Source organism: Elephantulus edwardii, unplaced genomic scaffold, assembly GCF_000299155.1.
Source record: "Elephantulus edwardii isolate Elephantulus edwardi_28Jun2011 unplaced genomic scaffold, EleEdw1.0 scaffold00135, whole genome shotgun sequence".
Classification (NCBI taxonomy): Eukaryota; Metazoa; Chordata; class Mammalia; order Macroscelidea; family Macroscelididae; genus Elephantulus; species Elephantulus edwardii.
In genome coordinates, this window is record NW_006399885.1 from 1,120,704 (window position 1) to 1,144,374 (window position 23,671).

The window sequence follows — 23,671 nt, forward strand, 5'->3', positions numbered from 1 at the left end:
GGGATGGGTGTGTCAGAGGCCATGAGACTGGCACAGGATAGAGCAGGGTTTAGGGCTGTTGTACATAGGGTTGCTATGAGTCGCAAATGACTCGATGGCACATAACAACAACAACATAGTTAAATGCCTTTGCATAGTCAATGAAGTACAGATAGACATTCTTCTGGTACTCTTTATTTTTAGCCAAAATCCATCTGACATTGATGAGAATGTCTCTAGTGCCATGGCCTCCTCTAAATCCTAATTCTATTTTTGGTAGTTCTCTGTTAATGTACTGTTCCAGTAGTTTTTGGATCATCTTCAACAGGAATTTGCTTTTGTGTGATATTGCTTGATAATTTCCACGTTGTCAGATCACCTTTTTGGTGGGATAGGAATAAATATGGATCTCTTCCAGTTATAAGGCCAGGTAGTTTTCCTCCAGACTTCTTGGCACAGCTTGATGAGCATGTCTAGGGCAACATCTGTTTGTTGAAATATGTCACTTAGTATGTCATTGATCCCTGGGGCCTTATTTTTTCCAAATCCTTCAGAATGTATTTTTTTTTCTTTTTTGTATCAAGGCAGGGTTTTATTTCCAAATCCCATAACAATTGAGTTACTTCAACTTTGTGAGACATAACATTCCACTGTACACAACATTCAAACCCAGGAGGAAATAAGAATTACAGTGGAAAGAAGAAAACTTAATGTAGCAAAGTATAATCTATGTCAGTAGAAACAATCATGACAGTATTTCCTCTTCAAGGCAGTACATCCTCTAATTGGAACTGGAACTTGGACTAACATACAGACTTTTCTGGAGTATGACCCATGTGTGATGGAAAAAAATGTGTACACTCTGTTGTTGAGTGAGTATATGTATATACGCTTATGAGATCCAGTTGGGTGATTGTGTTACTTAGTTCTTCTGGATCTTTGGTGATGGTCTTTTAATTGTTCTGTCCATCATTGTATATTAAAGTCTCCTAGCTACCTGGTCAGCTGACTGGAAAAGATTAATATTTGTTCCCATTCTTTAAAAATGATACAACAGACTATGGGAATTATAAAATAGTATCATTAAAAGCCCTAAGGCCTGTTTATCATTGTTTTTGTTCGAACAGTCTTCTAGGTCGTATAGCCCTGGTATGTCCACTTGCCATACAGAGGTAACTTGTGGTCTCTGTGAAGCTGAACACTGTGACACTGATGTGTCAAATGCATTAATGGTTACTGGTGGTGGACAGTGTTTGGTGATGCTCCCTGGTTGAAACAACTTGGAGGCAGGAATGGTATCCACTTCTGTAAATAGCTTGCCTCCGGAAACCCTACAAACCTGGAGAAAGGATGAATGTCAGGCACACAAGTGTCAAGGACTTTTCGTTCATAGTGTCGCTATGAGTCGCCTATGACTCAATGGCTCTTAACAACAACAACAACAACATCATTAGTATCACATGCAAGTAAAATCTTGCTGAAGATTATTTAAAAATTACTAGAATGGTACACTGATAGGAAACTGTAAGAAATTCAAGCTGAATTCAGAGAAGTCGGTGATGCAAGGGATTTCTAATGTTGATGGATCTTAGCTGAATGCAGAGAAAACCAGAAAAATCTTTACTTGTGTTTAATTGACTTTGCAAAGGCATTTGACTGTGTATATCATAAAAAATTATGGCTAACATTGAGAAGAATAGGAACCTCAAAACACTTAGTTGTGCTCATGTGAAAACTATTCATAGATCAAGAAGCAGCTGTCCAAACAGAGTAATAGATTACTGTCTGGCTTAAAATCAGCAAAGTTTTGTGTCAGGATCGTATCCTTTCTCCATACTTACTCACTTTACATCCTGGGAAAATAATTTTCGAAGCTGAACTCTATGAAAAAGAATGTAGCATCAGGAATGGAGGAAGACTCATAAAATACCTGCATTACGCAGAAGACACAACTTTACTTGCGGAAAGTGAAGAAGAGTTAAAATACTTGCTACAGAAAATGAAAGACTACAGTCTTCAATATGGGTTGTATCTTAATATCAAGAATTAAAAATCCTCACCACTGGACCAATAGGCAACATCATGATGAGAAAAGATTGGCGTTGTCCATTATTTAATTTTACTTGGATCCACTATCAATACCCATGCTGGGTTTTGTTGTTGTTATGTATCATAGAGTTGGAACCGACCCACGGCTGACCCTCAGGAAGATTTTCAGAGGCAGTTAATCAAACAGGAGAAGACGGCCTGTCCTTCTTCCACAGAGCAGCTGGTGGTTTTGAACTATGCCTTTGGGATTCTTGCCTCTAAGTCACTGTAATCATCAAGAAATCAATAGACCTGCATTATAACAATGGTGCTATGCAATATTTGTCCATTTGTGACTGAGATATTTCACTCAGCATAATGTCCTACAGGGTTACCCATGTTGTGTAATGTTTTATGAGTTTTAAAGTAGGTCTGACTGAGGGTTTGGGAAGAGAATAGGATAAGAGTGGATAGATAATGAACATTGTGCTGGAATAGATGAAGGAAAGGACTGTTTAAAAGGAATTATGTGATTAGGCTTTAGATGTATGACAATAGTGCAGAATCAGAGATACATTGCAAAGAGGACTGGGGGGAGCTGGAGAAGGAAGGTAATTGTGCAACAACGAATGAATATTTTTAAAAAAACTGGACAGGGGAAGGGAAGGAGAGAGAAGGAGTAAAAATGTGCAATATTGAATGAAGGAAAATACAACTTTTCTATAAACTTTCATTAAGGTCACAAAAAAATTAAAAATTTCATATATAAAAAAATTAATAGGTTCGTTGCATTAGGGAAATCTGCTGTCAAGGACCTTTCAAAAATGGTAAGAGCAAGGATGTCAGTTTAAAGACTAAAGTGTGTCTGATTCAATTCATGGTCTTTTCAATCGCTTCCTATGCTTCTGAAAGTTGAACAATGAATAAGAAAGAAGACAACGAAGTGATACCTTTGAATTGTAGTGTTCACAAAGAGTATTGAATAGTCTATAAACTGCCAAAAGAAGGACTCTGTCGTGGAGGAAGGGCAACCACAGTGTTCCTTAGAGGCAAAGATGGTAAAACTTGATCTACATACTTTTGAGTATGCTGTCAGGAAGGACAAGTCCTTGGAAAAATAAATCATGTTGAATCATCAAAAAAGAGGAAGACCTTCATTGTGATGGATTGACATGGTGACTACAATGAACTTGAGCATGACATAGATTATGAGAATGATACAGGACAGGGCAAGATTCAGACCCATTTTTTATAGGGTTTCTGCAAATTGTAGTCAACTCAAGGCCATCTAACAAAAACAATTATGGAGTTTCTCTTTTTAATTGTGCTATAATTTGTTTTATGTATTTCAGAGCTTCTTTATTGGTTGTATAGGTATTCATTGTTACTTAAATGATTTCTTCTTTTGTTAGGGATCTGTTAAAATTTTATTGAACTGACTCTTAATTATATAATCCTCTTTCTTCCCATGGATTGCTAGGAGAACAAACATGTTCATCCTAAAGAGGGTGAGACCAGCCTGCTCCTGGGAGGCAAGGATTCTGAAGTCTCTTCTGACATACTTTGGACATATTGCAAGGAGGGACAAGTCCTCGAAGACGGATGTCATGCTTGGAAGGGTGCAGAAAGAAGAGCAAGAGAGGAAGACCCTAGATGAGGTGGATTAATTCAGTAACTGGGATAACGGGGGTAGGTGTGTTGGAGACAAGTGAGATTGGTACAGAATAGAGCAGAGTTTAGGGCTCTTGTACATAAGAGTTTCAGGCGACTTGATGGTACATAGCAACAACAACAATATTCTTCTTTATCTCATATTAATTTTTGGCTTAAAATCTTTATGTCAAGGATTAATATTGCAACTATTTATCTTTTTTATTGCCAGTTAGTATATATATATATATATATTTGACTTAAATATTTGTTACTTTTATCTTTGTATCTAAAGTGTGCCTCTTATAGGCGAAATGTTGATGAGTCACTATTTTTACCCATTTTCCCCACTGTCTGTCTTTTGGCTGGTACATTTATTCTATTTACATTCAGTATAGTTATTAACATCCATTTACTGTAGTTATTTTGTGCTTTTTAGGAAGTTGATGTTCTTTTGTTCTGCATATTTTTCTGTTCTTAATCTTTTTATTCATGAACTTTATTTTCATTTCTGTTAATTTTTTTGTTTCCTGAGTTTTTATGGCTTTTTTTCTTTTGGTGAGAAGGTCTATTAATTTTCTTTGTGGCTACTCTGAAATTTACTGTAACTTCTTAAATTTAAAATATCTATTCTATCTTGATACTTGATAATTCCCCATATGGAAGCTCTGTAATAATGTCATTTATTCTTTCTTTTTGTTTAACATTTATTTATTGGTATCTCCATTTCCCAACCTTCAATCTCACAGCTTTGTTTTATTTTTGAAAAATCTTTATTTAGGTTAGTTTCTGCATGATGTTGCCATGTGTCATAATCTCAGATAATTGTCCATCATTGACAGTTCTCTATCCATAGGACTTCCTTTGGTGTTTCTTGCAAAGTTTTTACAAATATGCCTTTTATTTCTTTTTATCTGGCATGTCCTAATAGGATCATCATACTTGAGGTACAGATTTCTGGATTTATGATTCTTATTTGGTAGGTTTTTTCTTTTGAAGTATTACATGGTGTTGTTGTTAAGTGCCGTCAAGTCATAGGCAACTCATAGCGACCCTATTGGACACCTGTATAACTTTCGTCCTTTCTCCACGTTCATAGGGTTTCCAGAGGCAAGCTATTATGGAAGTGGATGCTGTTCCTGCTTCCAAGCTTGTTTTAATTGGGGAGCTCCACCAAGCACTGTCCATATGTCATCTTATTTATTTCTTTCCTACATAGTTTTTTTAGAAAGTATAGCTAAGTCTTACTAATTCTCCTTTGTAAGTAACTTTTCATTTTCCTCAAGTTGATTTTAGGATCCTTTCTTTGTTTTTGATTTTGGAAAGTTTGATTATGACAAATCTTTGTGATTTTCCGTCGAGGTTTTTATATTATTTGGGATTCCCCCCCCCGCCCCGCAGCATTATCTTCTAGAATGGATGGTTTCTTTTCTTTCATAGTATGTTGTTGTTGTTTTAAGGTGCCATTGAGTTGAGTATGACTCAAAGCAAGGAAGTTTCATGACAGCAGATTGTTGACAATTTTCTCTATTGCTTTTTGGTGTCTCTTCCTGTTGTAGAATTCTAATCACATATAAGTTATACCTCTTGATAATGTCTCACATAATTCTTAGGCCTTCTCCATTTTTCTACACTCTTTTTCTTGATTTTTCCACTAGGAAACTGGTTTCAAGGTATTTGTCCTCTATTTCACTGGTTCTGACTTCCATTAATTAATTTCTACTGTTTTGTCCTATTGTGCTAATGACTTCTAAAATTTCAGTGTTAATACCACGATTTATAGTAATTGTTTTGATTTGATTTCTACTTGTATTTTGTTATTTTGTTCTCCAATTCTAGATTCCCTGACGCTTTTAAAAGTCTCTATTTTTCTTGATTTTGTCAGTTATCTTTTGTTGTGTTCTTGTTATGTGCCATTGAGTTGGAGTTGAATCATAGCTAACCTTTCTGTGGCTTTTCAGAGGCTGTAAATTGCACTGGAGGAGGTTGTCCATCTCTCTTCCTCAGAGAAGATGGTAGCTTTGAAACTTACGCTTTTGGATTGGCAGTGCAATTCCTTTCCACTTGGCCACCAGAGCATATGTACTTAAGTTTTTCAGATGCCTCGTCATGTAATGACCTTATCATGTCTTTCTAGGGGAGTTTCCTGGCTCCTTACTTCAGTCACTTGCTGGAACCATTTTTTTTTTTCTTTTTCTTCTTTAGGTGATTTGGTATTATCTGTTATTTCTAGGCCATTAAAGTCTTATTATATTTATTGATTGTATAATTGTTTTGTATTCTGGTACGCCCATTCTTCTCAGAGTCAGCCACAGTTTGTTATGTTCCACACAGTCAAATGCCTTTCCGTAATCAATGAAACACAGATAGACATTCCTCTGGTGTTCCCTGCTTTCAGCTAAGATCCATCTAACATTAGCTATAATATACCTACTACCATGACCCCTTCTAAACCCAGCCTGGACTTCTAGCAGTTCTCTGCTGATGTGCTGTTCCACTCATTTTTGTATAATCTTCAGCAGAATCTTGCTTGCATGTGAAATCAATGATATTGTTCTGTAATTTCCACACTCTGTTGGGTCACCTTTCTTTGGAATGAGAACAAATATAGATCTCTTCCAGTCAGTTGGCCAAGTGGTTGTTCTCCAGATTTCCTGGTACAACTTGATGAGCACATCCTGGGCAGTATCTGTGAATTGACATATGTCAATTTGAATACCATCTATTCCTGAGGTCTTATTTTTTTGCTATTTCCTTCAAAGTAGCTTGAACTTCTTCCTTCATCACCATAGGCTCTTGTTCATATGTAGTTTCATGAAATTCTTTTGTGTCTGCCAATTCCTTTCAATACAGTGACTCAGTATATTCTTTCCATCTTCTTTTAATACTTTCTGGATCATATAATATTTTGCCTAAAGTACCCTCAATTATAGCAACTCCAGAAGAATGGGAATCCCAGAACACTTCATCATGCTAATGCAAAAGCTATACTTGGACCAGGAGGAAGTCGTCAGAACAGAACAAGGAAACACTGCATGGTTCAAAATTGGGAAGTGTGTATGCCAGAGATGTGTCCTATCTCCATACCTTTTCAACCTATATGCAGAACAGATTATCTGGGAGGCTGGACTGTATGAAGAGAAGTGTGGCATCAGGATTAGTGGAAGATCTATCAATAATCTGCATTATGCAGATGACACACCCTGCTTGCTGAAACTGAGGAGGACCTGAAGCGCATGCTGCAGAGGGTCAAAGACTGCAACCTTCAATGTGAACTGAGGCTCAATATCAAGAAGACAAAGACTCTCACCACTGGGCCAATTGGGAGCATCAGGATGGATGGTGAAGAGATTGAGATTGTTCACAGCTTTAGTTTGCTTGGTTCCATAGTCAACACTCTTGGCATCAGCAGTCAGGAAACTAAAAGATGTATTGTGATGGGAAAGTCTGCTGTTAGGGACCTCTCCAAAGTACTGGTCACTCTGGAGACTAAGGTGAGCCTGATACAGGCCATAGTCTTTGCAATAATTTGCTATGCATCAGAGAGCTGGACAATAACTAGGGAGGATAGAAGGAGAATTGATGCTTTTGAGCTGTGGTGCTGGAGAAGTGTATTGAATGTACCACCGACTGCTAAGAAAACAAACAGGTTCAACCTGGAGAGAGTTAAATCAGGCTGTTCCTTAGAGGCAAGAATTCTGAGGCTTTCTCTGACATACTTTGGACATGTTGCAAGGTGGGACCAGTCCTTAGAGAGGGAAATCATGCTTGGGAGGGTGCAGGGGCAGCACAGGAGGGAAAACCCTCTATGAAGTGGGTTGATTCAGTGACTGGGGCAATGGGGGTAGGTTTGTTAGAGACAGTGAGATCGGCACGGGGCAGAACAGAGTTTAGGGCTGTTGTACATAAGATCGCTATGAGTTGCAAGCAACTCGACAGCACATAACAACACCACCACCACAGGGCGGATAATTAAATGATCAAGTAGCCAGTTAGAGAAGACCACTACTGTAATGAGTATAGTTGATTTTGTGACTTAACACTCAAAGCAGCAGTGTGTCAACTATGCTTCTGGGCTACAGGGGTGGTGCCAGTTTCCACAGCCAGTTTCATTGGTTCCTTCATGAATGTGAACAATATTTACCTTGTTCCTATAATGCACTCTGCAGAGCAGACAATAAACAGAGCTCACAGTAAGTCTGCAGCTTTCCCCAGGTGTGCTGTCTGGGTGGGTGTTGCAACACTGAGGATGCCTGGGTGGCCCTGTGCTGGGGTGACGGATGGGGGAACACAAAGCAAGTGGCTGACTTTGAATGCTTTTGTTTTCTTCTCTTCTCTTGAAATTGAAATCCTCATTAGCCGTTGGACACACTTTAAAGGTACTTTGCCTAGACTCACTTATTAACAAATTCCAATTAGTTAAATTGAACTGCTGCCATACCCCTAAGAGATAGGTAAGAGCAGTCTGATTGAAAATGGCTGTAAACAGCCTCACAGAGCCATGATGACTGTAAACCACTCAAACCCAGTCCACTGCTGTCTAGTTGAGAAGCAGATCTATTCGAGAAGTAGATCTGCCCCAGGCTTCAAGGCTATCATCCTTACAGAAGCAGACTGTAATGAGCCTTATGTTTGTCCTGCAGAGAGGCTGGTGGGTTCAAACAGCTGACCTTTGTGTTAGCAAATCAGCACTTACATAGCATAGAGCTCTTTAGTGCAGCAGCCAATTCAAGTATATTTGCATTAAATGAATTCATGTAATTATGAATAAGCCATAGTTACATGACTCTGAGAAGAATGAGAATCCCAGAACATTTAATTGTGCTAATACGAAACATACTTGGACCAAGAGGCAGTTGTCAGAACAGAGCAAGGAGACACTACATGGTTCAAAATCAAGAAGGGGATACGCCAGGGATGTATTCTGTCTCCTTTCCTTTTCAATCTGTATGCAGAACTGATCATCCGAGACGCTGGGCTATACGAAGAGGAATGTGGCATCAGGATTGGTGGAAGAATCATCAACAACCTGCGTTATGCAGATGACACAACCCTGTTTGCTGAAACTGAGGAGGACCTGAAGCGCTTGCTGAAGAAGATCAAGGACTACAGCCTCCTATATGGACTGAAGCTCAACATCAAGAAAACAAAGATTCTCACCACTGGGCCAATTGGCAGCATCAGTATGGATGGTGAAGAGATTGAGATAGTTAACAGTTTTAGTTTACTTGGCTCCACAATCAACACTCTTGGTAACAGCAGCCAGGAAATCAAGAGACAAATTGCATTGGGAAATTCAGCTGTGAGAGACATTTTAAGAGTACTGAAGTGCAACGATGTCAGGCTGGAGACTAAGGTGCGCCTGATCCGGGCTATAGTCTTTACAATTACGTGCTGTGCATCAGAGAGTTGGACAGTGAATAGGGATGATAGAAAGAGAATTGATGCCTTTGAGCTGTGGTGCTAGAGAAGAGTGTTGAATATATACCATGGACTGCTAGGAGAACAAACAGGTTTGTCCCGGAGAGGGTGAAGCCAGAAGGCTCTTTGGAGTCAAGGATTCTGAAGCTTTGTCTGACATATTTTGGGCATGTTGCAAGGAGAGACTGGTCCTTGGAGAGGGACTTCATGTTTGGCAGAGTGGAGGGGTGGCGAAGGAGAGGAAGACCTTTGATGAGATGGATCGATTCTGTGGCTGGAGCGATGGGAATAAGTGCATTTGAGATGGCTAGGTTGGCACAGGATAGAAGAGCGTTTAGAGCTCTTGTAGGGTCACTATGAGTCGCAAGCGACTTGATGGTACATAACAACAACAACAACATGAATAAGCCATAAGTATTTTTTTTTCAAAGCATAAGATCAAGCAAGAACAGAAGGAATAGAAAGTAACAATGGCACAGAGTGATTTTTTTTTTTATTAACTCCTGTGACTAGAGGATGAGGATGAGCTTTTCAGCTGTTTCCTTTGTGAGTTATAAAGAACCTATTACAAATTGAGGTACATATATGCACTACTCCTCCCCCTCACCCCCAAATCTGGCGCTTAAGTTAAAGGGAAAAATTCCCCACTGGTAGGAGCTCTGGTGGAGTCTGTCCGGAGTTGTGCTACTAATCCAAAGGTGGTGCCCTTTTGGTAGTTCAAATCCACCAGTGACTCCACAGGAGAAGGATGAATAATCGTTCTGTGTGACTTACAACCTCCAAAACCCCACTGGAAGGTCAGCTATGAGTTAGTTCAACTTGACAGCCATAAGTGAGCAAATGAAGGAGACTGGAGAGATGTAGCTGGTTTGAACTCTGGGGAAGAAACAGAGTTCTCATGAAGAATTACAAACCCTAATTTTTGTATCTGAAGTACCCTCTGACTTTCAGGCAACTCCTCTCTCCTGAACACTCAGATATTTGGGTTTAAAGTGGGAGCCTTGGAAACAAGAAGGGATTCTTTCTCTGATTCCTGGAATGTTTTGCACAGATGGAGCTCTGCAGAGATATACCTGCAAAAGGAATGTGAACTGAAGTGTCCACTCTTTGAATCTTGGACTAGAATCTCCCACTGCATTTCTCCTCCTTGACTTAGTGATAAAAGGAACTTCTGAGCAGCAGCATGTGCAGAGGGAACAGCACAGGGTAAGAATCCAAGCCATTGTCTGGTGGAAAGGAAGTGGCAGACAGTGCGGCATTCATGAGGAAGACACCAAGTTCTCATTGTGACCCAATCACCCTCATTCAGGATATTTCAGACTGTTATTCATTCGGTATTCACGTCAGACCGGGGAGAAAAAAAATGGTGGGGTGGTGCTTTATTTTTTAGACACTTAAACACATAGGCTATTGTGGACAACCACACTAAGAATCAGTGACAGCTTGCTCCCTAACTCATTAGAGAGAACTTTCTGGACTTGGTAAGTTCTCTTTCTATCTCAGACAGCAGCTTTCAGAAACGGCCAAAGACAGCACATTCTATCTACTTTCCCGTGACCTGCAGGAAACCGAGGCATGACTTAATGTAACAAGTGGCTTGGCTTTCTCTAAAGAGACTGACTGCCGGCTATTTGATGTCCATCACGCCCTCCTTGCTTCATCCTGATTTTAGCGTAGGTCATTGATACCTTGAACAAAACAAGTTTTCTTGCTGATGAATATGATGACTAGACTCTGGCCCCACCTTCCGCCCAATCAATATGAATGTCTTAGGTGTCACTTTCTGGAAGTTTCTTTAACAACTTCAGATTTGGATTCAGATGGTATGTTAGCCTTTTTGCTTGTGTATGTCATTTCTTTCTCCCTCTGCACTGCTGCTTAAAAGCATATGTGATGATGGGCAGGAGTGGAGTGGCGCGGTGCTAACTATAGGGTCACACAATTGATGGGGGCAGGGGTGGGTAAAGGAAATGGGAAAGATCTGGTGTGAAAAACAATATATGAACTTTGTAAGCAAACCAGTATAAAATATTTTTTTATTAATTTTAATGAAAGTTTACAGAGACTTAGGGTTTCCATTAATTCATTGTTGCACTTTTCTCCCTGCCCATCCCACCCTCTTTTTCACTCTTCTCTTTGAAAGGTAAAAGAAAAATTCTTTCATTTCTTTTCATTGTTATACAATCCGTCCTCCCAAGTCCACTCCACTATGCAGCCTTCATTCTGGACTCCTGTCATGGCAATAATACCTAAACACATATTCCTTTTAAACAATTATATGTGATGGCTGGTACACGGCAGTAATATTCTATCATGAGAGGTGGCTTTGACTATAGACACCGTGTTCTGAGATGGTGGTTGTTGTTTTTGTTGTTGGATGCCCTTTACTTGATTCTGACCTGAGCTCATGAACAACGGCATGAAATACTGCTTGATCCTGCATCATCCTCACCATCTCCTGCCGTGCTCAAAGCCATCATTGTGGTCACTGTGTCAATCCATCAATCCATCTCACTGAATGTCTTCCTCTTTTCTGATGACCCTTTACTTTACAAAGCATGTCATCATCTAGGGCTTGACCTCTCCTGATGACATGTCCAGAGTATGTGAGAGGAAGTGTCACCATCTCAGTTTTTAAGGATCATTCTGGCTACACATATTCAAAACCATATTTGTTGGTTCTTTTGATTGTCCATGGTACAACCAATATCATACATCAACACCATAATTCAAATGCATCACTTCTTCCTTATTCATTATCTAGCATTTACATGCATACATTGTTGTTGTTGTTGAGTGCCATCAAGTCATAGACGACTCACAGCAACCCTATGAACGAAAGACCTGAACACTTGTATAACTTTCATCATTTCTCCAAGTTCATAGAGTTTTCAGAGGCACGAGACAACTGAAAAGTCTGTGGTTTGCGTCAAGTGCATCTTAGTCTTCAAAAGTGATGCATTTGCTCTTCAGCACTTGGAAGGGTCTTTTGCAGTAAATTTGCCCATTGCAGTAGTACGTCATTTAACTGCTTGACTGTTGCTTCAGTGGATGAGATGGTAAATCCAAGCCAAATTCCTGACAATTTGTGTTTCTCACAGTGCTGCTTCTTGGTCTGACTGTGAAGATTTTTGTTTTCTTGACATTCCCTGTAGCATCTTTCTTTGACAAGTACCAGGAGCTTCTATTCTATTGTCCTTCTACCTGCTGAATTTCCTGCTGAACTAGAGACCTGGACCAAGTTAGCTGTCTTTTGTTGCCAATCTCACCCACAAGCTACTGAGTGCTATATGAGAAAATAGCCATATATAAACCCAAATTAATACTCCTTAGCAGTCTTTGGTTATGTCCCCATCAGCTCTGTCTTTAGCCTTTATCATTCTCAAATTGGAGACCACTCACACCCAGCTGTTGGCCTCTGTTCACTTCCTATCCTTGTGTGTCCCCTATCCTTGCCATTCAGCCTCCAGACTTCTTCAAGAGGTGCCTCTTAGCCCTAGCATCAAGAGTGACCCCTTTCCTGCCCTCCCAATAGCCCTCTCTCCTTTACCAGCTCTTCTTTCTCTTCCAACTTTTATTTTTCTCTACGTACAATGATGTCTGCTCCAGTTCAAGGCAACAGCATGTGTGGCAGAGTACAACTGTGCTTTGTAGAGTTTTCAGTGGGTGGTATTTTGAAAGTGGATTGCCAGGTTTGTTTTCTGAGTTGCCTCGTGAGGGACTCAAACCTCTAACTTTTCAGTTACCAGAAAAGTGTGATAACTATTTCCACCACCCAGGGAGCCTTTAAATACAATCTCCTTTAACCTTATACAATACAACTTCTTTTTTCCCCATGGTCTTCTTTCTTGAAAGGGGATTTGCCTTCATCTTTTCCTTTTCTTTCATTCACTCTTAGATCAGTTGCTATCCACTGTTACTCCACCAAACTCCTTCTGATACTAAATCCGCAAGATCTACTTTTGCCCTTAGTTTCTGCCCACCTTTCTTTTGTGCTGGACATGGTTGATAATTTTTAAATTATTATCATTATTCTAGAAGGTGTCCTTATCTTGGTATATATGGTAACATTTTCCCGGCACCATTTCTTCTACTTGGCTGACTCCTACCAAATAAGCTCTTGCTCCAGGAACACTTCCTCCATGAGGCCCTCCTTGCCTGTGCACCACTGCCCCAGGCATCACCATACCAGTGCATCAGCTGTGTGGGCTCAGGCCAAGCCAGGCTTGGAACCCTGGTCCTGTGCTAGTTCTCACTGCCTCTGACTTTTGGCATTTTATGACACTTGCTGGTCTGAGTCATGGTTTTCTTCTATTCGTCTTTTTAAAAGTTAGATAGACAACATAAGCAATGAGTTAATTTTCATAAAAAATAATTAATAGAGAAGCATATAAAAGAATAACTAAAAGTTCCCTCACACTGCAACCCCATCTTCCATCCTCTTTGTAAGCATAATCTCTGATAACTGCATTTCCCCAGGCCTGCTTATCCACTTACATCCACACTGCTCATGATAGGTTAGGTGCCCTCTGGTTGACCATGGCTCTCCCAGCAACCCTATGTATCACAAATCTAAACTTTTTCCTAGCCTGTTCCATCCTCATAATCTCCATTATAATCAGGTCCATTGTTGCAGGCACTGGCTCAATCTATCTTTTTGAGGTGGTGGTTTTTTCCCCTCCTCCTCTTTATATGATCCTCTTCTTTTCCCAGCAGCATATCTTTTTTCAAAGATTCTTTATTATACTTCCTGACAAGAAGCCCATCCAAGCCTCTAAGGAGCACCCAAGTTGTACTTTCTCCCAGACAGATTTGTTTGTTCTTTTGGCAGTTCATGGAATATTTAATACTCTTTGACAATACTACAATTCAAAGGCATCAATTCTTCAGTTTTTCTTATTTATTGTCCAAACTTCACATGCATAAGAAGCAATTAACAATACCCTGGGTCTGTTTTTTTTTTCTTTTAACATTGTCAGGGTCACAAGATGAGTATTATATGAACACTGGCTTTCTTATTAAAAAAACTGAATTAATTGATCACTAGGTGGTCATGTTGCCTAGAGGGACCAGTCTTTGGAGAAGGACTTCCTGCTTGGAAGTGTGGAAGGTCAGTACAGGAGAGGAAGACACTGAATGAGATGGATTGACACAGTGACTGAAGTAATAGGAACAAGCGTGTTAGAAACTGAGAGATTAGCTCAGGATAGAGCATATCAGAACATATATAAGAGATATTGTTCATTGGGTTGTAATGAGTCGTTGTCAGCTTGACAGCGTATAACAAAAGCAACAAGTGTATAATAACCACTATCAGTCTGTCAGATTGTCACTATGATGCTGGGAGCTATACCACTGGCATTTCAAACATCAGTAGGACTACCCATGGTGGACAGACTTCAGTAGAACTTTCAGAATGAAATAGGCCAGGAAGAAAGACCTGACTATCTATTTCCAAAAAGTTAGTCAGTGAAGATATACATAGATAACATATATTATAGCCTTTGAATTGGAAGGCATTCAAACTATACAGTGGTTGCAAAGCAAAGATTATGATGAAATACAAGAATGGGCAAGATTATTTTTTCTGTTTGTTATATATGGAGTTGCTATGAATTGGAGATAACACAATTGACAATAACAGCAGCAATGTTAATATATTTATTCTTACTATGCAGCACTCAGGTTCAATGATTTAGAAAAATACTACATAACTCGGAGAGACTGGAGAGCATTATGCTGAGTGAAGTCACTCAGTCTTAAAAAGACAAAAACTGCCTAAGACCATTATTGTAAAAATATAAGGATAACTAGAAAAGTATGTATGGAAGCCCAAGGAGGGAAGGCATGGGAGCAAAGGGGTGAGGATGGACAGGGGGAAATCATAGAGTCACACAACTGGTGAGTGGAGAGAGGAGGTAAAGGAAAAGGGAAAGATCCAGCGAAGACCTGAAAAGACAGGGTAATAGTGGGCATAATTCAATGATGATTAATTTTATAAAACACAATGTATAGGAATGACTGTATGAAATGTAATGTCAATGAAAGAAAGTGTGAAACACAATGTATATGAATTTTTAAAAAGAATATATTTGTAATGAATAGAAATATATAAATATATATTCTTGCCCTGTAGATTCATGAATACTGAGACATTAGATATGTAATTTTAAACCATCACATAAAGATAAATTTGCTGTGTGTTCTAGTTAAAAGGATCTAGCAATAGCATTCATAATTATGCTGCTGTTTTACTGAATGCAATTACTGCTTCTAACATATTGACTCAATGAGACCTAGCCAGAGGTTATGTTTTTGGTTAATACCTTTTGGAGTTTCTTTAAATAACTGTGTAGTGGAGCTCTGTCATTATGAAATATACTGTTAACTTAAAGCAGTTCAAATACACCAGTAGCTCTGATGGAGAAGGAAAGATCTAGTTTTTTCTACTAAAGATTTGCAATCTTGAACATGAGATGGAGTGTGGCAGGAGTCTGAATTCACTCACAGCATGGAATTTAATAATATAGCACAAAGGTGATAAATAAGAAACAAATGATAAAACACATGCATTTACTGCTGTTGAGCCAGTCCTAACTCGTGGCTGACCCTCCACTGGATTTCCAAGGCTGTAAATCACAATAGGAAGAGAGTACCATCTTACTCCTGAAGAGTCACTGGTGGATTCCAACTGCTGGAGACATACAGCCTTTAGTTTAGCAGCACAGCTCCCTACAGACTACCCATCCAGAGCTTCTAATTTCAAGACTGTTGTGATGTGTGCTTAAGCTGAGGTGAACTCATAGCTGGCCCTCTGTTGAATTTTCAGAGGTTGTAAATTGCATAGAAGGAGACATTAATCTTTCTCCTATGAAGCAGCTGTTAAATTTGAACACTTACCTTTGGACTGGCAGCACAACTCTTTACCATTAAGGCACCAGAGGTTCCTATAATGTCAGTGGCAAGAAGCTGTGCCGCAATCCTGAAGACACACGGTTTGAATCCACCAGCTGCTCTATGTGTGATTAACTGCCTTTGAAAATCTGCTGGAAGGTCAGCGATGGGTTGGTTCTGACTTGATGGTACATGACAACAGCAACAACAACAACAACATGCTTAAGAGATTTGTATATGAAGAAATGCTCTAAATCACTGACAATAAGAGAAATGAGAATTAAAACCACAATGAGATACCATGTCATCCCAGTAGCAGTGGCAAAGTTTAGCAAGGGCAGCAAGCGATGAATGTTGGAGAGGATGTGGAGAAGTGGGAACTCTCATACACTGTTGGTGAGATTGTAAAATGGTGCAGCCACTCTGAAAGGCAGGTTGGTGCACTTCCTCAAAATGCTGAACATAGAAACTCTCTATGACGCAGCTGTTCCGCTAAAAGGAATATACCCCAAGGAAATCAGAACTGAGATATAAATGGAGATTTCTACATCAGTGTTCATAGCAGCATTAATTACCACTTCAAGAACATGGGAAACAGCCCAAAGGTCCAACTACAACTGAATGGATTGAGAAATTGTGGCATATTCACACAATAGAATACTATGCACTACAAAAAAAAAACCCCAAAACCAAACAAACAAAGAACTCATGCAATATTATTCAAAATGGTTGACTCTGGAGAACATTATGCTGAGTGAAATATCCCAGTCACAAAAGGACAAATATTACATGATGCCACTGTTGTAGAATGGGACTGTCCTTGGGATTGGGGAGAGACTGAGTAAGATGGGTTCAATAATGTATACTGCACTGAAACAGAGGAGGGAGAGAACCGTTTAAAAGAGAGATGTAACTGGGTATTTCGGTCATCACAGGAGACTAGAGCGAGGGCTGCATGGTGGAGGGGACCTGGGGGAGGGTTTGTAAAACAATGAAAGAATCTTTTCTTTTACTTTTCCATAATTTTTGGACTCATGTACTTATAACTTGTTAGTCAAATTTGTGTCTTCTAGGTTGCAACACCCCCATGATACATCTTCAAGGATATGTACATGTACAGCCAAGCACAATCAATAAGAGTGCATCTGAATTCCAAAATCAATCTCCATAATAGTCTATGTGTTTCCTACTGCCAAAGGGGCCCTTTAGAGTAGTGAGAGAAGATCTTCACCCTGAAACCGACAGCGTCCCTTTTCAGCAGGAAGTAGCTAAGAGAATACGCCATCCCCTTTTCCTTATGACTCAGGGTGAAGTCTCTCTCAGGGAGGAGTGATAGGGAATGGCAAAGGATACACTGACAAAGAAGATTAATCAGAACTGGCTTTGACAAGCACTGTGGCATTTGGACAAGAACAAACTGGGAGGAGGGTAGAGAGAATAGTGCAACAATGAATGAGTGGAAGCCCAAAATCTCTGTAAATGTTTATGAAAATTAATAAAATATAATTATAGAAAGAAAAAAAAACCCAAACAAACAAAGAAAAAGAATACTATGCACTACTCAGTGGCAATGATTTCAAAAAATACTATATAACTTGGTAGAGACTAGAGAGCAATATGCTGAGCAAATGAACTCAGTCTCATAAAAACAAACACTGCATAACACCATTATTATAAAAATGGAAGGATAACTAGTAAAACATTTTTGGGACTCCAAAGGGGGAAGAGGTGGGAGCAGAGGGGTGAAGATGGGTAGGAGTAAAATTACAGGGTTGCACAATTTGGTGAGTAGAGGGAGGGGTTAAAGGAAATGGGAAAGATCTGGTAGGGACCTGAAAAGACAGGGTAATGATGGGCATAGTGCAATAGTGATTAATTTTATGAAGTATAATGCATGGAAATGATTGTGTAAAACACAATATGAATGACGAATAGTGTGAAACACAATGTATACAAACTTTGTAAGAAAACCAATATAAAAATATGAATAGATTTTTAAAGTTCAATATTTGATAGAGTAATGATTTTTCTAGTTTCTATTGAGAACAAATTATGTTTATATTTCCTGATATTTATTTCTAGATCAGTCTTTTAATGTGTTCTTCTATTTTAATTAAAGTTTACAAATCTCATTAGTTTTGTCCTCATTAGTTTTGCCCAGATAATCATTCATACACAATAATTTAATTAATTGATACAACTCCATTAATTGATGCAATTAACTTATTATTCTATATTGCTATTCTCTTCATGAAACTTTTCTATTTATTAATTTTTCTCTCTTTTCTTCATTCCCTTCCATCCCCATTCAGCCCATATGTATGTCCTGTTCCAGATTATCCTAGTTGCAAACATATAATGTCTGATCATCTATTTGTTTTAGATTGACCTATCTAAATACAAGAATTATCTATCCATTTTCTTTTCTCTCTCCACCACTCCTCCCTCTATAACCATTCTACTTTTAGATCACTGATCTTATACAGTATTTGTCCTTTAGTAACTGAATTCTTTCACTCAGCATAACGTCTTCCAGACTCATCCATGTTTGATAGTGTCTCACAATTCTCTATTTTTCTGTGCTATAACTCCAGTGTGTGAATATACCATAATTTCTCGATCCATTTGTTTGTTGATGGGCACTTGGGCTGTTTCCATATCCTTGCCATTGTGAATAATGCTACAGTAAACAGAGATGTATATACATCTGTTTGTGTTGCAACTCTGATTTCTTTAGGATATATTCCCAATAGTAGAATGGCTGGATCAAATGATATTTTTATTTTCCATTTTTTTAAGAAAGTGCCAGGCTGCCTTCCATAGTAGTTGTACCATTTTACAATCCCACCATCAGTACTTGAAAGTTCCAATAACTCCATATCTTCACCAACATTTTTGGTTTACTGTCCTGTTAAAATTTGATACAGTTGCTGGGGTTAGATGACATCCTATTGTTTTAATTTACATCTCTCTAAAATAAGGAGTTCTGGTGGCCTAATGGTAAGTAATTGCACTTTCAATCCATAGGAATGTGGTTCAAGTCCACCAGCTGGTCTATGACAGAAAGAGGGGAAATCTCTTCCCATGTGATTTGCTGCCTCTGAAAGCCCATTGGAAGGTCAGTTTCAACTTGACAGTACACAACAATAGCTAGATGCTAATAACCAACACTTTGCAAATGATACAATTTTGCCTGTTGAGAGTGAAGAGGTCTTAAAATACTTGCTGCAGAAGATTGAAGGCTATAGAAAACTATAGCGTTCAACATGGACTGCATCTCAACATCTAGGGGCAGGGGGAGTCTTACCACAGGACCAATAGGCAACATCATTATAGGTGGAAAACAGATTGAAGTTGTCAATGATTTAATCTTACTTGGATCCAGTGATAATCATCAATCCTGGTACCAGCAGACAAGAAATCAAAAGATACAATACACTGGGAAAAATCTGCTCAAGGACCACATATCAAGAGTCAAGGATTTCATCAAGGTGCTAAAGAGCAACACTGTGTTTAAAGATTATGGTATGCCTGATTCAAACCATGGTCTTTTCAAATACTTCCTATATGCTTTAAAGTTGGACAGTGAACAGAGATGACAGAAGAAATGATGCCTTGGAGTTATGATGTTGGACTGAACATCCCACGGACTGTCAAAAGAACAAATATATGTCTTGGAAAAAATACAACCAGAATGCTTCTTAGAGGCAAAGATAATAAAACTTATGTTGTTAGAAGGGGCCTGTCCTTAGAAAAAGACATCATGCTTGGAAAGGTAGAGGGTCACTGAAATAGAGGAAGACACATGACAAGATGGATTGACACAGTGATTGCATTAACAGGCTCAAGTATTTCAGAGGAGGTGATGATAGGCCAAGGTTCAGATCTCATAGGGTTGTGATGAATTGAAGTAAACTCAATGGCACTTAAAAACAACAACAATAGTTACAGATTTTGACCATTTAATTTTTTTTTGCATTTGAATACCTTATTTGGTGAAGAGTTTTTTCATGTCTTCCGCATATTTTATGTAGAAGTAATTGTGTTGTTTGTCTTTTTGTTGTTGAAATGCTGGAGAATTCTATGAATTTTAGATATGTATCAGGTATATAATTTCCAAATATTTTACCCCCGTCTGTGGGCTTTCTTTTTACCTTATTGGAGATGGGTTTTGATGCATACTAGGATTTGATTCTTAGAAGTTCTTATATTCCTATTTTATTCTCTTGACTGTAAATTTTGATAATGTTTTAAAGTTTATTCATGTCATGGATTAGAGCTTCTAGATTTGATTATATTTTCTTTCTGATGGCATTTATAGTTTTTGGTTTTACCACTGTGTCCTTGATCCACCTCGAAGTGTATGTTTGTGTGTGTATAGTGTGAAATGTGGATCTTGTTTCGGTTTTCTGCAGATGGATATCCAATTTTGTCACCACCTTTTCTTAAAAAGATTGTAGTTTCTCCACTTAATTTATTTCATCCCTTTGTCAATGATCAATTGAGTACTGGCAGATGTATTGATCTCTAAAATCTTGATTCTATGCCCTTGGTCTGTGTCATATCTGGCTGTGTAGTAAGTACTGAGATCAGAGAGTGTGATGCCTCCTACTTTGTTTTTCTTTTTCTCTAGTTTTGCTTATTCAGAGTTTCTTTACTTTCCAGATATAATTGGAAATTTCCCTTTTCATCTCCTTGAAAAATGGTATTGGTATCTGTATTGAATTTGAGATTTTTAATTTTTTCAGAATTGTCATCTTCACAATATTGAGTCTTCTTACCCAAAAACAAAGGGGCTTTGGTGGCTTTTTTATTAGGTGTCATCAAGTCAGGTATGACCCATAGCACCCTATGAATAACAGATCAGAACCCTATCCTATTCTGTGCCACCCTCACACTTCTTGGCACATTAGAGTACATTGCAGCAGTCACCATGTCAATCCAGCTGGTTGAAGGTCTTCTCCTTCACCGATCCCTCTGCCTTTCCAAACATGATGCTCCTTTCCAAGGAATAGCCTCTCCTAGCAACAGGTCTCAAGTACGTGAAATGAAACCTTATCATCTTTTCCTCCAAGGAGCACTCTGGTTATACTTTTTCCAAGACATGTTTGTTCTTTTGGCAGTCCATGGGATATTCATTACTCTTCTCCAACACCACAGTTGAAAGGTATCAGTTCTTTTTCTGTCATCCTTCTTTATTGTCCAGCTCTCAGAAACAGCAAGTGATTGGAAAGACGATGGCCTGAATCAGATGAACCTAAGTCCTCTAACTGACATCATCACTCCTCAATAATTTGGAGAGGTCCCTAACTGCAGACTTTCCCAATTTAATACATCTCCTTATTTCCTGACTCCTGGTACCAAGGGTCTTCTATCATTGGTGTTCAATGCCCCAAATCTAGTCTCAAGATGATCATAAAATTCCAGTGGAATTTATTAAAGATCATATCTTGGTTCCTGTGGACTTATTTCCATTTTCTTTGGCCTCAATTTGAATTTGCATATGAGTAATTGATGATCTGACCCACAATCTGTCCCTGGCCTAGTTTTGACTGCTGATAGTGAGCCTTTCCAATGGTTTCTTCCACAAATGCAGTCAATCTGGTTTTTATGCAGCCCATCGGGTGAAATACATGTGTAAAAAAGTCATCTTTTGTATCTTTTAGAAAAAGTATTTGCAATGGATAAATAATTTTAAAGATAAAATTCAATCATTCTATTCCCAGCCTCATTTCTATCACCAAGCTCATATTTTCCAACTACTGTTTCTTATTCATTGTTTCCTAGTTTTGTATTTCAGTCACCAATTATCATTAACACATTCTGATTGCATGTTTGGTCAATTTCAGACTGCAAATTTTGGTAAAAATTTGCAAGTTCTTCCTCTTTGGAACTAAATGTAGGAGCATATTCTTGAATAATAGTTCTATTAACAGGTCTTCCTTGTATGTGTATAGGTATTATCCTATCACTCACAACATTGTATCTCAGCATAGAAATTGACTTTGAATGCAACACCATTTTTTGGTTTTTCATTCCCTGCATAGTATACCATATTCTGATTCAAAGTGGCCATAGCTGGTCCATCGCATCTCACTAATGCTTACTATGTCAATATTCATACATTCCATTTCATTTTTGACAATATTGGGTTTTCCAACATTCAATCTATGAACATTCCATGTACTAATTGTTAAATGATGTTTATTGTTGATTTTCCTCATTTGAACTAACTTCCAATCTGGGCTCTACCACTACACTACTATAACTATCCTCTTTGTTTCCTGTTCATAGGGTTTTCAAAAGCCTTTTATTTAGGAAGTAGGTAGCCCATCCTACTTCCTAGTCTTAATCAGAGAACTGCACCAAAACCTGTCCATGATTGGAAACCATTTTGGAATTTGACACACCAGTGACAAAGATTCCAGTATCACAGCAATCCTAAGTAACTGCAGTACAGCAAACTGACAGGCAAGTGCTGCACCACTCAGAACAACATTCTTTCTAAACAATATCTGTAGAAGGCCTAAGGGCCCAACTGATTTTTAAATATCAAGGCCCACCCTCCAGATCCTGCTTGCCCACACAGAAGCTTCCCACTTGAGCTGATTGTAAATGAGATCAGATACAGTTAATCAGCTTATACTTGATTGCTATCACAATTTAGAAATGTCCAAATAGTTTATCCCGGCTTTCAAATAAATCTCAAACACTTACTCACCCAGATCCAACTTCGCCAAGCTAAAGGCTCAGTTATAGGCAGGACCAGACTGATTTTTAAATACCAAGGCCGGCCCACCAGTTCCTGTATTGAATACCAATGATAGAAGGCAAGATGAGTCGTGGGATGATATTAAGGATATCATCCATGAAGAAAGCAAAATATCGCTACAAAAACAGAAGAGAATGAAAAAACCAAAATGGATGTCATAAGAGACTCTAAAGATTGCACTGGAATGTTGAAAAGACAAATTCAAACAAACAAACAGACAAACAAACAAACAAACAAACTGTGTTGAAGTGAAAGAGCTGAACAGACAGTGTCAAAGGGCTGCTTGGGAGGACAAAGTAAAGTATTATAACGGAAAGTGCAGAGAACTGAAATTGGAGAATAAAAAGGAAAGAACTTGCTTTGCATTTCTCAAGCTGAAAGAACTAAAAAATAAATTTATACCTCGTCTTGCAATGTATTGAATGACCCAGAAAACATCAAAAGAAGATGGAGGGAATACACAGAGTCACTGTACCAGAAAGAATTGATTGACATGAAAAAATTTCAGGAAATACCATATGAACAGGAACCACTGGTAATAAAAGAGGAAGTGGAAACTGCATAGAAGGCATTGGCAAAAAATAAGACCCCTGAAATTGATGGGAAACGAATTGATTTGTTTCAATTAACAGATGCAGCCTTGGATGCACTCCCCAGCCTTTTCCAGGAAGTTTGGAAGATGGCTGTCTGGCCAATGGATTGGAAGGGGTCCTATTCCCAAGAAGGGTGATCCAAATGAATGTGGAAATTATTGAACAATATCACTGATATCACATGCTAGCAAAACACTGCTGAAGATAATTCAAAAACAACTGGAACAGTGCATAGATAGAGAACTGTCAGAAGTTCAAGTGGTTCAGCTTCCAAATGTACGGTTTTTTTCTCCTTTATCATCCTATTATTAATTTCTAATTTTGTGGCATTATG